At 33.3% G+C, this 16,857-nt stretch overlaps 1 long non-coding RNA gene across 2 annotated transcripts; it reads left to right on the top strand.

The window, feature by feature from the left end:
• Positions 1-222: 222 nt before the first annotated feature.
• On the top strand, positions 223-6,915 carry LOC132723548 (uncharacterized). Of its 2 annotated transcripts, XR_009624765.1 has the most exons (5): positions 223-864; positions 1,772-2,009; positions 2,747-2,955; positions 3,677-3,836; positions 4,327-6,914. It is a non-coding gene; the product is annotated as an uncharacterized LOC132723548 (long non-coding RNA). The 2 variants fall into 2 exon arrangements; XR_009624764.1 differs by lacking the exon at positions 223-864 and having other exon boundaries at positions 907-2,009; positions 4,327-6,915.
• The last annotated feature ends 9,942 nt before the right edge of the window (positions 6,916-16,857 follow it).

Here is a 16,857-nt window from a genome sequence, read left to right as displayed (position 1 = left end):
CCCTAACATACTCGGCCCTATTCCAACTCGGCACGGATCAACTCCATAGTCAACTCGTCCCACTTAAAAATTTATTAATCTGATTATCAGTGTTAATATATTGGTTTGTTTTATCACTCTCTGTTGTTGGAACCATATTGATATACAGAAAATACATGGTTGATGTCGGGATGGAGAAGGTTTATCCGGTGAGCGAGAAAGTGTATCTTGGCGAGCTTTACCCAGCAAACATGCATATATGGGACCCATATGGGCTATATCTAGGCAAGCCCATATGGGTATGCCCATATTGGACCTATATGGGACCAATATGGGCAAGTCCATTTGGGTACGCCCATATTGGACCCATATGGGTCCCATATTACAGCACTATAAGGAAAAACGATTTTTCGTTTATTTATTTCTTTAGAACTTGTTTACTTTGAGCTATAGTGTGACCACCTTGGCATAAATTGCTATTATCTTTTATAATAATCGTAGCATTAACATATATACAAGCCATGAGGGACCCATATGGGTCCCATTCGGGCAACCCAATAAATATTAGCATGCCTGAGCAGGTGCGAGAAATTAATTTGTTTAGTTTTTATATTGGTTTTAATTTTTATAATCTGAATATAAAAATGTGTTTTTAGACTATTTTAATTCAGAAATAATTTATAAAAATAATCATTTGATGAAAAATTTATTTCGAGCATGCGCAGACGTGATTTCCGCTGCCGCTTAAAATCAAATTGTGTATTGAAACGTTAAATTGTAAAATTGTACACGAAAACAATATTTCATTTCAATTCGGAACATGTAACGACGATTTCGTATAACGACCTTTCATATTATATCCTTACAGATTTATTGTGTGTGTAGGTAAGTGTAAACGTCATTTATTTTTTGTTTTTGCCTTTGCCATGTAATTTCGCGATAGTTTTTGTCAGTTTAATTTGCGACATTTTCTAGAATTTACGCCCACTATTAGGCACTTTAGCTGACCTATGGATGTGTATAGTTGTTATTGTTGAATTACTTAAATGTGACGGAGTCGACACTAACATTTTAATAATATTGTTTCTATCTAGACTAAATTTTAAGAGATCCTTTTTTAAAGGGACACCATCATTTGAAATCCAGTGACCCCTCCTAGCCTTAGACGTCCCTCCCATTTTGTACCAATATTTCATTCATAAGCATTTAAAATATTAAATGCAAATACTTGTTATTACAAATTCAAGTATTTTTTCCAAGTACCAACCAAGCCCTATGTTGCACAGGCACGAGTATCGGACCTGGGAAGAAAAAATATGACTCGATAGATAATTAAACCTGTGTTCATCTTTAAAAAGTCAAAAACCGAAAAAAAATTGTAAATTATACCCCCCTTTAAAAACATACTTTAAGTTAAGAGAAGACCAGAAACTCCAGATTCGAGACTGCAAGCAAGGGATTCACTTCCCGGGCCGTTGTGAAAACAATTGTCCAGACAATTAAAAAAATCTTTTATCACTTTCACGTTTGTATTAAGCTTCCAAATGGGACCGACCCCAAGTCTTTAGCCCTTCCCGTTCATGAAATATCTATCGGGGAAACAAACGCATTCGTCCTAAAAATCCTTGGTAGACAAATTGCGGCACAACAATTCGGTACGTAAACATAGACTAGTACATGTTTGCCAGCCGATTACGGGTCATAATCTTATTGTCACTTGGCGCAATAACTCACTTAATGTCTATGTATTTTATAATTACTTATTAATGTATTTTCATTTTATTGTAAATAGGCCATCAAAAAGGCTGTATGAATCGGATAGTGGCACTGATGAGAATGAGACAGACACAGAGAGTAGGCCACCACAAGTTATTGACCAAGCAACAACGCCCAAAGAGTCGCAAAGCCTACTTTCATCTCCGCCTCGCATACTGCACAGGCATTGCGAGAGGCCAGCAGTGATGTGCAAAGTGCTTCTCCAATACAAGGTGCTTCTGATACACCCTTCCGTGGGCAGATTATTGGGCCCAGTAAGTATAAACTTCGGAGCTATAAATATATTTATTATTACAGTACATACTTATTAAATGTTATATTCTCAAAACAAGTCAATAAATGTTTATAACAAGCTGGATTGAGTAACACAGCCAAAAATGGAAAGTTTCACCTTGTGACGCCCCTAGTTAAAAAAATATTCAAAAGAAATTGATGATTACTTTTTTTATTCTTTATCATGATGTGAATTTGTTCGCATATTCTTGCCTGACCCCACTACTGTTATCCAAAGTTACGGTCCCTTGAAGAGTCAAGAATGTTTATTTTCACCAAATGACATTCCTAGGCTCAAAAAATATGTTAAGTTTATTTCATGATTTCTTATCATTTTCACATTTTGTGACCTTGCACACTCAACAATCCTTTTGAGATTTTAGCGTTAATTACTGTTAAAGCCAAGGAAAAATTTAAAATACTGGATTTTATTTCATTTGAGCCGGGTCATGTCAAAACCAACATAATGGGTTTGCGACCAGCATGGATCCAGACCAGCCTGCGCATCTGCGCAGTCTGATCAGGATCCATGCTGTTCGCTATCAGTTTCTCTACTTGTTATAGGGTTTGTAAGCGAACAGCATGGATTCTGATCAGACTGCATGGATGCGCAGGCTGGTCTGGATCGCATTATGTTGGTTTTGTCGTGACATGGCTCATTTGTAATTCACATAGCTCTAAAACTATATGGCCTAGAATTATGAATCCTTTTTTTCAGCTGCTGTTACACAGATTCTCCGAGTCTTGGAGACAATGCGAGAGAAGAATCGTGAAATTAAGAGGATGGTGCAGCGAATGCTGTTAAGGTCAGCAGCAGATGACCAACCGCTGCAACTTCCGAAAGATATCTCATTCCCTATTCGTTATCCTGAGCAGATGGAAGCATTCGATGAGCTTCTGGAAGATCAGACAATGCTCTCATCTGTGGTAAGCATAGTGTTAGTCATGTATGTTGCTCCATTAGTAACTGAAAAAAGTATACCCCATATCCACTGGCCTAAAAGCGAAATAACATAATGGTCTGTGGTGAGCACTTGATGATAATGTATAATCATTCTGCTATATTTATGTTGGAAAATATTGCACAGTGGACAAACACTTTGCTGCATTAATTTCAGAATTAAAAACTGGCATGTTTTAATTTTTTGATTCATATTGACACAGTTATGTTATTTATATATGCTATAATAGCCATGAGCACAAGACATGGGCAGTTGGCCTCGTTTTCAACATTAATTATTAATAAGGACTAGACAGTAAATTCATTAATCAAAATGCTGGCAGCTTTCAAAATACCAGGAAAATGACTAGTACCCACAAAATCCAGGAATTGAGCTGTTATTATATTATCAAAAGTTATTCTGTTGATATTGAATAAACTCTTGTATAAAAAAAAATAATGATAATGTGCCCCATAACACTCGGTGGGTGGAGGGGACAAACATAAAGGCACAAGTCACTAAGGTGTTGTCCTAGGCTGTAAATATATGAGGAAAGATCTTTTAATTTGTCAATCCAAACAGTTTTCTTGGCAGATCATGTTTTTGAGGTCCAGTTGACAATTATTTGTCATTTGGTGACTTGCAGCCCATCACTTAGTAGTGTTAAAATTAACATTAAAAAAAGTTTATGTTCTGCTTTATTTAAGGTGCGGTTCCTCTCAATGTTTGGTATGGCAGATGTACGGGAAACTGTTGACCGCTTGATGAAAGAAACCATGTCAAATGAACTGGCAAGAATGTACAATATGAAGTGGCTGAAGGGGAAGAAAAAGTTTGTGGGCCTCTAGAAACTGATAGTACTGTATAGTAAGTGATTTTTTACAAATTTGCAAAGTGGTGTCTTCAAAATAGATATATTATCCAAGATCTTTTTATTGTGTCTTCGGGTATTGCTTTAATGAAGGAAAATGCTTGACTAGCTTTTATGGAAATTAATAAGAGAGAATATTTTACATGCTGTGTGGTTTTGATCCCATGCATTGTGTTGTGATGCATAATATAAACAGAAATCACCTGCCTGTAAAGCAAGTTATTTGCTTACCTTAACATTCTTTACTGATACACCGATAAGATGATCTCAGCTTACAACTGACTGCAGCGATATCACAGAAATATTGTTAAAGCTATGTAAAACCAGGAAACAAACATCTATATTTGGTAAAACATACCAGAATTAGTTTATATTCCAATTTATACTACTCAAAATGCTACAAGGTGGCTTATGACCTTTGAATGGTTTCAATACCTTCATTTCACTTCATTTAATTCTTTAAGGATAAGAATGCTTGTTTTGTAGAATGTGTCCAAAGGAACTTGCCGACAAAGGCTGCAACGAGGAAGGATGTTGAAATAGAGGTTTCAAAGTGGCTGGCTAGGGCGCGGGACCGCGATGGGGGAAGGAAAGCAAGAAACAAGTTGTCAGAGACCTTACCTGAAGAAAATGAAGGAAGTGACTAGACATGTTTTTAATTCAAAAATGCAAATTTATAGAGGATATTTGTTTGTTTGTGTGTAAGATGAAATTTTATATCATCAAGAGAGCTTTAAAAACAGTATTCTTATGAGTGGCTATGCGCTCGTGAGAACACTGTTTTTTAAAGTTCCTTCAATGATATAAAATTACATCTTACACAACAAACAATAAAGTGTCTTTTTATTTTATGCTAATGAAATTTCCTCAATATTAACGTTAATATTAAATCTGTTTTCACCACTGTTAACATCAATTTTAGTTGAATTTTAGTCCAATTTCTCATAAATACAGGAAGTCTTGGGCTGAAAAATAAGTTTGACAATCAACGTTGAATAGCCATGATATTATTTATTGAATTCAAAAAATTTGAATGATGATAAAATCTTTAAAAAGTAGTCTCGTCATAGAAAAGTTTGAAATTTTAATCATTTCACTGTGAAATTATCAAATATATTTTTCACAGATACATCAGTTATACACTCAAAAGCATAAAATAAATGACTTTTATTTTAAATTTTCAAACCTTTACTTCATCTGCATATAAGTTATTCCACTGATTGAAAGTCAATATGTATCAAGGTATTTTTAAAATGTGATAAGGGTCAGAACTACAGTAAGCGGCTCATTTGTTTAGCTTGATATACTTTTTGTTGCTAATTTTAATGTTTGAGGTCATCAGCATAGCATGTCTTTCTTGTAATGCAAAATTCTTGTCTAGTCAAATCTTGCCTTCTAGTCTGTATATTCCGCTGCTCTGTTATGTTTGTTGTTGACATTATATGCTGTTTTTCTGTTGTCTATATGCTGTTGTTTTTTTTTTTCATTAAACATTGTTTCTGCATGGAGGAAGGTAGTCTAGTACTGGTGTAACTCTCCAGAAACGATGGTTAGGAAACTACCCGCCTATATGACGTAAAAGGCGTAAAATGAAACAAACAAAAAAAATTGTTACTATTTAAATCAAGACATTAAATACTTGGGGAATGTTTTGATACTGATCAAAACAATTGTAACATCTTGTCAAGACTTGACACTAACAGGGAACACATGTATTGATATGGTATTAACCTTTAAAATAAAGTTGAAATACTTTACAATGATGATTCTTGTAATCTTTATTGTTGTTATTGTTGAAACTTTGATAATATCGGAGAAATTACTGAAACAAACTATTTTTACTGACAATTTTTTTAATGAATTTCTTCACAAACAAATTTGATCTTTGTGTAATATCACATTTTAATTATTATTGATTTTTACAAACTTGTACAAATTATTTTTTACTTTTCATCAGCTGCATATTTTGTTTACATGTCTATAAACAGTATTTCAATGTGCCAAGATTTTGTGTATTATATTTGTTACTTTTCATTAGCTGCATATTTTGTTTACATGTCTATTAACAGAATTACAACCGTGCCAACCTTTTGTGTATCATATTTGTTACTTTAGCTGCATATTTTGTTAACACGTCTATATAAACAGTATTACAACCGTGCCAACCTTTTGTATTACTTTTTGTTACTTTTCATTAGCTGCATGTTTTGTTGACAATTACAACAGTGCCAACCTTTTGTGTATTATATTTGTTACTTTTCATTAGCTGCATATTTTGTCCACACGTCTTTAAACAGTATTACAACCGTGCCAAGGTTTTGTTAATTATATTAATTTTTTTTCATCAGCTGCATAATATTTTGTTTACACATCTATGAACAGTATTACAACCGTGCCAAGGTTTTGTTAATTATATTAATTTTTTTTCATCAGCTGCATAATATTTTGTTTACACATCTATGAACAGTATTACAACTGTGCCAAGGTTTTGTTTTATCATATTTGTTACTTTTCACGAGCTGCATAACATTTTTTTCTTCAGCATTACCATATCAAAGTGTAATACATGGTTGTAATGAACAATTTTTTATATTAATTGATGTAGATCTATATCATTTGAAAATGAAAGTAATTGGTAGATAGAAATTAATTTGTAATGAATTACAGTAAATGTATAATACTTTTTCTATGAATTATGTAGAAAGTTAAAAAGACATTTGGGGTCATACTGTTGATTCACTGAAATTTAAACATTATACACATATTATTCTTGGAGTTCCAAAGACCTTCTGTAAAGTTTTACCAGTGTCTAGCATAAGTTTCATTTTTCCTTATTGTGATCTGTAAGGTATCTAATGTTATAAAACTGCATTTTTAATTATTTTGTTCGTACATTATAAACAGTTTTCCATTACATGTTGCTTATTTTATAGTGTACCAAAGTAACATTTACTACATAGGACTTTTTGAATAATAATTAATATTTCTGTATTTTTGGATTAAAAACTATGTAGTCAAAATGAAATTCTGTGGATTTACAAATATGTACAGTTTACTCGGATTTTTAAATTGTACACTTTTCTAAGTTTATTTACATAAGTAAAGGTTTCTTTGTGACATCAGGCGTCCACAGAATGTATTGAGAATCTGTATATATATGATATACACTTACCATAAGTGAGATTACTAAATAAAGTTACATTGTTAAAGCATATACATTGTGTATTGTTTTCTTGCATGATCATATAGGCTTTGTGCCATAATCTGTCTGTTCCAGGAAACAGAATGAGTTAAAACATCACTTGAATATTTAACGAAAGTACAAGAATCATGCTCTGTAGCAAGCGGTTGCTATCTTAACGTCCAGCAAACTTATAATTGAAGTAATTGAAAATAGATCTACCCCGGAATACAAAATCTACCCATAATGGAAGTATCTGGGCTGCCCATTTGAAACCCATATTTAGTACAAGGGCTGCCCATATGGGGCCCATGTGGGGCCCATATTGTGTACATTGGCTGCCCAGATGGGGCCCATGTGAATCCCATATTGAGTATAAGGGCTGCCCAGATGGGACCCATTTGGAACCCGGTTGCACTTCCTATATGGGGCCCATATGGGCAGCCCAAATGGGACCCATATAGGTGCCCATATGGGCCCCACATGGGTCCCATATAGAATGCTATCTGGGTAGCGAACCAAGATTCACTTTCGCAGCGAACCGGATAAACCTTCTCCATCCCGACATCAACCATGTATTTGATTTATCCTGCTTTAATCATGTTTTTATAACAATAAGATGGTTTCATTCTTCTTTTTCCCCGATAAAATAGCATCTATATGTAGTTTTGTTTTGCTGCTAAACACGTGACGTAATCATATGACGTAGTGACTGGAGATAGATAAGTTTATCCGACAAAGCTTTATCCAGCTGATGATATAGACAGTAGCAGGATAAATGGACTTATTCACAAACGTTGAAAGACGTTTTCTTAAGGTGACAACAGACACTTTCCGTGGTACTCACATAAATGTCATTTAAACCAACTTATTTTAGTAATAATTGTTATTTATTTAATCTTTGTGCATTAAATGTCGTTGATCATCATAAAAAATAACATATTTGAAAATAATGCCTTTGTAAATGATTGAATTTTAATAAAAATCCTAAAATTTTAAATCGTCATATCAAAGTTATTTTTTATTTTTTTGTCATCAAACTTTTGGAAAATAAACATACTTATAATATCTGGGGAACCGTGTCTCAAATTTTTTCTATCTTTTCTCAAAAAAATATTACGTAACGTCAAACATTTTATGCGACTTTTTTCACCATACATATTACGTAATTAAAGATAATTTAGTCGCTGATTGAGCAAACAAAAATCCCTGACACAGTTCCCTCCGTAAATGAATTCCCTTTCATGTGCTTTAAACCGCATGTTAATTGCTTGATTATTAAAAAAGTTATGCCGATTCAAAGTTAGTCCGACCCGCATCAAACGAAGTGTCATAAATCGGCTGTTCTCTCTCGGACCCCTACGTTTCACGCTAAATAATTGCATAATACACAAATATCGCACCAGAGAGGGTCACAAGTTGCGGTAACATACTCTAACAACATTTTATGACCCAGTGACATCTGACCAATTAAAAAGTTGCTGATTAATATCAATTTATAACAGAAATATCTTCAAATCTTAACGTGATTTACCTTCCGTCTGATATCGGTCGCACATGTCACGTGACTTTCGGTAAAATTTGAGGCACTCGGTGGGGGAAATGGAACGTAGCGGGGTATTTAATTGTTTCACTTTTGAAGTTTATTATTATTATTATTATCATCGGCATTATTATTATATTACACCAGTGTCACTCTGTCTGTGTATTCGTGTATGAAATTCCGTTAAAATATAAATTAAAATAACAAAAAACTGAGCTTCTGACGGTCTTTTAAAGTCCACGGTAGAACGGGATATTTTTTCCTCCAAATTGATATAAATGCTTAACATATTTTAATAGAAATAAAAGGTATCACTCGATCATTATGATCTGACCTTCTTGACTTCTATGATCATGAAAATCATCTATGCACGGCATAGAGATCCATTTTCTACTGGGATATACAATAAATTCCATAATTTGTTCCAGGTTTATTAGTACTGTGTTCGATTTACTGGCGAACAATTTATTCAAAGCATTCACTGATAATAAACTCGTATTTTATTATCTTTTTTATTGATTCATAGAGAAATAATCATCCTTTTAGACAACCTAAAATGGTTTAGAAATTTGTCAGGGACACCTTAAATTACCACAAGTCATATAGGCGTTCACATAAAAAATGTTGTCTGTTTTGTTGTTGTTTTACTTGACATTGTTAGAAAACGAGGTTGAATGTAAAGCAAGCCCTTGAATACGTACAAAAGTCCATTAACTCAATGTAATTTCTATCAGATTAACGGGACAGACAAATTATTTTCACACATTATGGATATTTTAGCATCAACCACGTGGTCGTGCGATTTGCGGCTATATATTTATGTTTCATACATTATGTTACGTACATTGGCCGACAATTTCTTATTTTATAAAAAAAAGGCCAAATAAAAGGTAGACGATATTCATAAAAGATGTACGGTATTTGTACGATACATGAATTACGGGTAGTATGGACCGGTAATTCACGCATATATGGAACTACCGATTTCCCTTATTGATGCCTCAACAGGGGGCGGAGCGTTATCGATAATTGACAGGTTACGCGAATAGCAGATAAAAATGCGACAGGTACCGTTTTAAAACGTTTAAAAACACATTTTTTGGACTAACTACTTCCAAAATTAAATCACGAATGTGTTCAGAAAAGGTTGATAAATCTACTAAGCAAAAAATCTCATTTTAGGTATTTTCAGTCATAATTGACTCCGTTGTCACCTTAAATTATTATTACATTTTTGGTAATAGAGTTTTCAATGATTTGGGATATATGAATTCATTACAATCCATCCTTGTGACATTGCAAAATACATTGCCTGTTGATAAATGCATTACATGTTGTTTTATGTATACAAGATAAATAACAACCCTGTAAACATGCAGTGGTTGGGCCAACCACGGAAAATCGTCAAAGGAAAATCGTTGTTGGGCCATGGTTGGCCCAACACTAATTAACATGTACTATAAATGCAGTTGTTGGCCCAACGTCGAACCAACCATATGTTAACGCCAGCGACATTTCTGCATCGGCCCAATAACGATAAATATGTACTTTAAAACAGATGTTGGGCCAACGTTTGACCAACAATACATTTTCGTCAAATATATTACTGCACCTGACCCCAAATTTTTTTTTTTTAAGCACATATATGCATGTAGATATTTTACTGTATATAAACAGTACACTACAATGAGTAAAGACTAAAGTTTATAAAGTTTTTTTTGAAGCCATGTTTCAATATTGTCACATTCAAGAAATACTCATATAAATTAAATCAGAAATGTACGTAAGAAATAATTACGTTGTGAGTCTAGAAATGACCAAAGCCCAGGCTATGCAGAAGTAGGGATGTATCTTTATAGATCTATAGAAATCTTGAAAATCTGATGTATAATCTAAGGCAATTATACATGTGCTGAAACATATTAACCATCCTAAATGTTTACAATAAACCTGCGGAATCTTCCACTCTAAACTCTAATTAACCTCTGGTTATGTAATCAGTGAATGGAAATAGGACCATTTTGGCACTACCCATCCGTTCCCTCCCTTGATTTCGACCTGCGTGGACGTGTTTACAGATATATTTAAATAAATTTGAATTAGACTGCAATTTCTCAACACTGATAAATGTAAGTAGATCTAGAGTTTTTTACTTTAATCTTTAAAATAAACCCTTCTAATATATTAATGTATTTACACCTGCACGGAATTAGTGTTTTAAAATATGTTATACTATCCACGTGACCAGGTCATGTGATTAATACAAAATGGCGGATTGGTAATGGAAAATACTTTGGTGTTTTCAGTTATGCCCTTAAGGGCCATGAGTTTTGTTTATAAATAAAAAAAAATAAAAAGGTAAACAAGCCAGAATGAATTTGATTTTTGTAATGAAATTAAAACCATTTAATTATATCAGTGTTAATCAGCTTAAAATATGATATGTGCATAATTTTACATCTGAATTTATTGTGATAACTGCAAAAAATCTTTGATAAGTTGCAAGTTAGTACAAACTGACAAACTGCAATTAGCACTGTTAAGCTCATACAATCTGCTCTGAGTAATAAATAGGTAATCTATATTAATATGTTTGGTAGTGGTATACGAAACTTTGTGTAAATTTAATTTAAAGTGTAACTTCGCATTAAACACAAATTACTTTACCCGACTGCAAAATTGTTTTTATTTCATTTCAGACAGCAAATCTATGTCTAATTGGAGGAGATAGTGTGGAGAGCAATGTTCGCCGTGTTATGTCTCACACTTTGTCTCAGGAAGTTGCCCTAGAATACATCTGGGTTGGAAAAGGCTCGAAAAAACCATTCGAAAAACTTAGACTTAAAACAGTCATATTAGGTTTGTATTTTTACTTTTTCAAAGTTGATTTCACTGGTGCTAAAAATTTATTTTACACCGTGGGTGTAAGATATGACTCTTGTGTTGTAAATGATCATCATGACTCTGTTTGCATTTTGACAGAATTATGCCTCTTTTTAACTTGAAAATTTTAGGTTAAAATTTTTAATTATGTCAAATATCTATGTTACTATTAAATCTATTGACTTGTAATTTAAAATATTTCTTTACTATCAAAGTCTTATCCCTTAGCTCTGTTTGCAGTTTTTCAGTTTTATTTGCCTTTAAACTAGTAAATTCTAATTAGTAGTGTATATTTAAATAAAATCAGTAAACTGTATAAATTTCAGATGCTGTAAGAGGAAGTAGACAGGGGTCTACTCATAATGAAATCGAGAAGACAATGAAGGAGTGGCTAAGATATGCCAAGGATAGGGGAGGCGGGCGGAGGAAGAGACTGACTAAAATGTTGCATCAACAAAAGAGAAGAAAATGAAAATGATATGTGAACAACATTTAGAAATAAATTGTAGTAATTAGAATACTTTATGTTCTTTTATTTTACGGTCTCTCTGAATTCTAGGAGACATGCTGTCTTTGGTCGTGTCACCTGAGGGCCAGCGTTAGTAGTAAGAAACAAGTAATTGGGCCAATGGAAGCCAGCAATAAGAGTAGGAAACAAAGTGATAGGCCAACTGAGAGCCAACTTAGATAGTAGAAAATAAGGCATTGGGCCAACGAAGGGCCAATGTTTATTATAGGAAACCAGTCAGTGGGCCAACGGGGGGCCAACAATAAGAAGGGATATCAGTTGTTGGACCAACAGAGGGCCAACGATAGGAAGAAAAACCAGCCATTGGGCCAATGGAGGGCCAACGATAAGAGTAGAAAAGCAGTCGTTGGGCCAACCATATACCAACCGTTGGCCCAACGTTGCCCCAATTAGCAAATTGACATTGGGCCAACGTTGGCATTATGTGTTGGGCCAACAAAGCAAATGTAATTGGCCCAACGTTGGGCCAACTACTGTCTGCTATCTGGGAAACATTTAAAAATATTTTATATAATAAGTAAACAAGTTTATATATATTTCTTTTTTTATTGAAGATCACTTTACAAACAAAAAGCATCATTTTGAAGGGAACACATTTGTATTATATTAATTTTTATCATGCAACTGCGATGATAACTGCTCGATAACACTTGACTGATAATTATTTTTGATATCAGGTTAGTAACCTGATATCAAAAATAATTTCCCCCCATTTTAACAGACTTGTTTCAATAGCTTATTAGCCTTTAATCCAACAATTTTATCTAATATCCTGACAAGTCTATTTGTTATTTTATTCGTTTTCAGTTACGAACAGATTAGATAGTGAATAGTTAAGTTTTAAGCACCAACTTAATGAAGTGACGTCACAATTTATAAATAATTTCCAAAATGACATCATCGATATTCACGTCATATTATTTCGATAAACATAACAAACAGGTCAGGCGATTTTCTTGGAGAACTTGTAAATATTTACTATGTGCCAGATTGTTATATTGAATTTATAAGTGATCAGCAAATTGTTTCATGCATGTTTATTTTTGATTGCTGGTTTGACTTTGAAACTGAAATTATGCCTGATACTGAATGTTTGACTTTGACATGTCAAGGAAAAAAGTTTGAAACAGCTTGCAGTTATCAAAGTTTGAAACAGCTTGCAGTTATCAGAAAAAGTTATGTTTTTTTTCAAAAGTGGGCCGAGTTGGCCTGTGCCCATGTCAAGGAAAAAAGTTTGAAACAGCTTGCCTTGATAACTTAAAAGTTATCAGAAAGAGTTAATGTTTGTTTTCAAAAGTGGGCTCAGTTGGCCGGTGCCCATTTGACCCGTGCCAAGTTGGTATAGGGCCGAAATCCCCCCCCCCCCTTTATATTTATTAGTAAGTTATTATCAAACACACATTTTGTGAACCATTATCCCTAGTATGGTTCAGGTAGTAAGATAATGCAGCAGTCTAATATTTATTAAATTAAAGCAACAAAGTTTGAATCAGGTTTCGCTTAAATATTTATTTTTTTCATTAATCAACACTTATTTCTGTAGCACCAAGGCTTAGGGACTTTGATTATATTGAAGTGTATCCCTGAAAAAAGAAGAAAATTCAAGTTATGTTTAGAGTAAAAACATGAACTTATACTAGGCTTTAGGGGAGCTAATTTTAGAAATATTGATGTCCAATTGAATTTTTCTTTGAAATAATGCAGTTTTCCTTATGTTACACCAGCTGATTTTCTACCCAAAGTGGAAATTTTAGCAATAATTTTTACCTAAATCTAAGGTCCCTTTCTATTAAGTGAGAAAAATAACTGGAGTCCCATATTATGTGAGTGATGATAAGGAACATATATAATATTTGAAGTTAAAAGTTTAAAAAATGAAATATCAAATTATATTGCTGCACTAAAACTGAATAGTACAGATGCCAATGCATGAGTGAGTAGCACTGCTCTACATATACTCAAGCTAAAAATAAATTTTGAATTCACCAGCATGCAGCCCTTGTTATGTCGGTTTAGTCGAGCCAGATAAATATTAGGCCCATAAAAGTATACTTTTGGCTCTTAAAGCGGCATGCCTCCAGATGAGCCAAAATATTCAAGAAAATAAAACTTGATAAAAATGTAGAAAAGAAAAAATGTTTTAAATTCAAGTACATATACAAATGATAATTTTCATGTTATGATTAAGGACTGGATTTTGCAGTAATCAATGTCAGTGTTTACCACCATATCTCTTACTGTCTTACTGACACAGTGCAAGGTCCTAGGGCTATTTTTGCTTATTTTGATCTCCTTTTTGGTAATTTATGTGGATTGCAAGCAAATTTTGTAAAAAAAAAATTGTTCACTTCACAACATTTCACATTTAAAATTTTAAATACTTTTTTAGAGCTTTCATTAAAAAAAGGATGAATTTGCCAGCTGTTTTAACTTGTTTTGCTTTTGATAAACCTATCCAAAACTATTTATTGTCAACTTTCAACCACAAGTATATACAGGACTTAAAAAATACGTGTTTGCAAGCATTAAAGATAGTTTATCAAGTGGTCATATATAAGAGGTTTTGGTATTTCTTTTTCATACATGTGTAATTTTAATGCAAAACAGGGGCTCTGACTGCAGCCAAGTGGTTTAGCTTGCTGACCCCTCACAGTCATATGAGGGATATTTGAGGAAGCTATACAGCTTACATGGGACCGGTTAACCATGTAGAATTTGTACATTGTACATGAAAGAGCTGATCCTGGTTTTTCATTTGCATATATGAATTATGCAAGGAAACAAAAATGTCATTAATTATTTCTTAATATTGCTTGAATAGTGGATTCCTTGATCTTTTTTTTTGATTTTCTGTATGTTCATTCAGCTATATAAATTGTGCACACAAATAACAATGCTTGATCTGCTTTAAAGATCAGCTTATTAATTTGGTATAAATCCACATATTAAATATTCTCAAGAATAGTACAAGATTATATGTTACTTTAGATTTTGTGAAACCTGACCTAACTAGTTAGCAATTATAAGCTTAACAAGCTAAAATGGATAGAATTTGTTAGCCTTAATTTGAATTTGATTCCCTAAAAGAAAGGTGCATATAGCCCTCACAGTATAGTGAACACTGTAAATATTTTCACATGTGAAGTTTAATAGTGCATTAATTATAACAGATAATAATTATGATTTTTAAATATTAGGACAAAACAAAGGATCAATCCTTATTAAACAAATGACATGTTCTGTTAGATCTCAATTAATTCCAAGCAAGAATCTACAAGTAAGTAAGCAGATGTCTGGATATGAAGGTCTTATTGGCGCAATTGAACACAATAAATAAAAAAAGCTCATTATTATTTTATTATTATGTTACATGTATATGATTTTTGCACAATTATTACATTTTGTGATTTTCCTTAGATAATTTAGGTTGTTTCATGCTACATGTATATGGGTACTTTTTGTCTGCTAAGCATATTTGCAGAGTTATACCCCCTTTCTAGCTCACATGAGCACAAAGTGCTCAGAGGTGTCAGATCTTTTGGTTAGCAGTATGTCTATCTTTTGTCATCTGTCGTTTGTTGTTGTCCTCAATTTATAAAAAAAACGCTTCTATAGACCACATGATGGATTTTGACCAATTTTTACAGGAATGATTCTTAGATGGTCCTCAAATAAAGTAAAAATTTCAACAAAAAATCTTCTTCTCTAAAATTTCAAGGTATTTTGTATTTTGCATGAAGCATCTCCTTGTGGGTCTCTACAAACGTTCTGTAAGTCTGACATGCCATACCTGATGTCTGATACCCCCTGGACCACCCTGGGCTCACTAAGTTTCTATAGACTAAAATACTTCAGTAAAACAATCAATTAAGCTTTGTGTAAAATTATAATGCCAAAATCTAAGATATTTGTTATGAAGACTTTTGTATCAGACAGTGAGTCACATCAACAAATATTTGGAATTTATGCAGTCTGGAGAAAGAAACCTTAATATATGACTTCATTATTGTTGTAATAATTACACATAGTTACTCCCCTTTGATAAATGATCCTCATTGACCATGCTAATTGTTTAGTCGTATAACAGTTAGATTAAATAAAACATCGGGTAAAGGGGTTTAATACTTATAGATTTAGTTCCATTTAATTTGAGATTTTGACTTTGAATAATTAAAATGATTGTTGTCATTTGTTAATGTGTACACAAATATTATAAATTTTCTTATTGACACTCATTGTCAGGGGCGTAGCTGGGTCATTTTAAATATACGCACAAATGTTTACACAGGAGGTCAATAGGGCCCCCTTGCAGGTCCAGGGCAGGGCCCTGGATGGGGTAAAGGGGGCGCAGCTCCCAAAAGCTCTATGGATTTAGACATTTAAGGATGATTCGATTATACAATTTCACGTCCATTTAATATCACATAAATGTGGTTTATATCCTTAAAAAAGGCAATTTTATTAAAGGCATATTACACCCAGGGATCTACTAAATGCTGCCTGTTCTAGCACTGTGTCAATTGCTCGCATTTGAATAAGTGATAATGTTTTATTTTTTATCATTGGCCCTGTGAAATACCTTTTGTGTTGTGCCAAAGGGGGTCATTGATTTTCCCAATATGCATATAGTAAAAACTTAAAAAATCTTCTTTTAACCTTTTACCCCATGAGCATATTGCGAAAAATGGCCATTTTCACTGAAAAGCCTCCTGTAACAAGTTCAAACTGCTATGAAAGTATGAAAAATGCTTCAATACTAATGAAACTTGGCACAAATGTTGACTACACCATAGCCTCTGTAACAGCATGCTCAATGGTAAATTTCCTGTTACCATGGCAACGGGGGGACGTCTCAATATTGCCAAAAATCACTATTTTGCA

The sequence above is a fragment of the Ruditapes philippinarum genome, unplaced genomic scaffold (genome assembly GCF_026571515.1).
Source record: "Ruditapes philippinarum isolate M1 unplaced genomic scaffold, ASM2657151v2 ctg12562_1_1_1_1, whole genome shotgun sequence".
NCBI lineage: Eukaryota > Metazoa > Mollusca > Bivalvia > Venerida > Veneridae > Ruditapes > Ruditapes philippinarum.
This window is presented reverse-complemented; position numbering and strand designations above follow the sequence as displayed.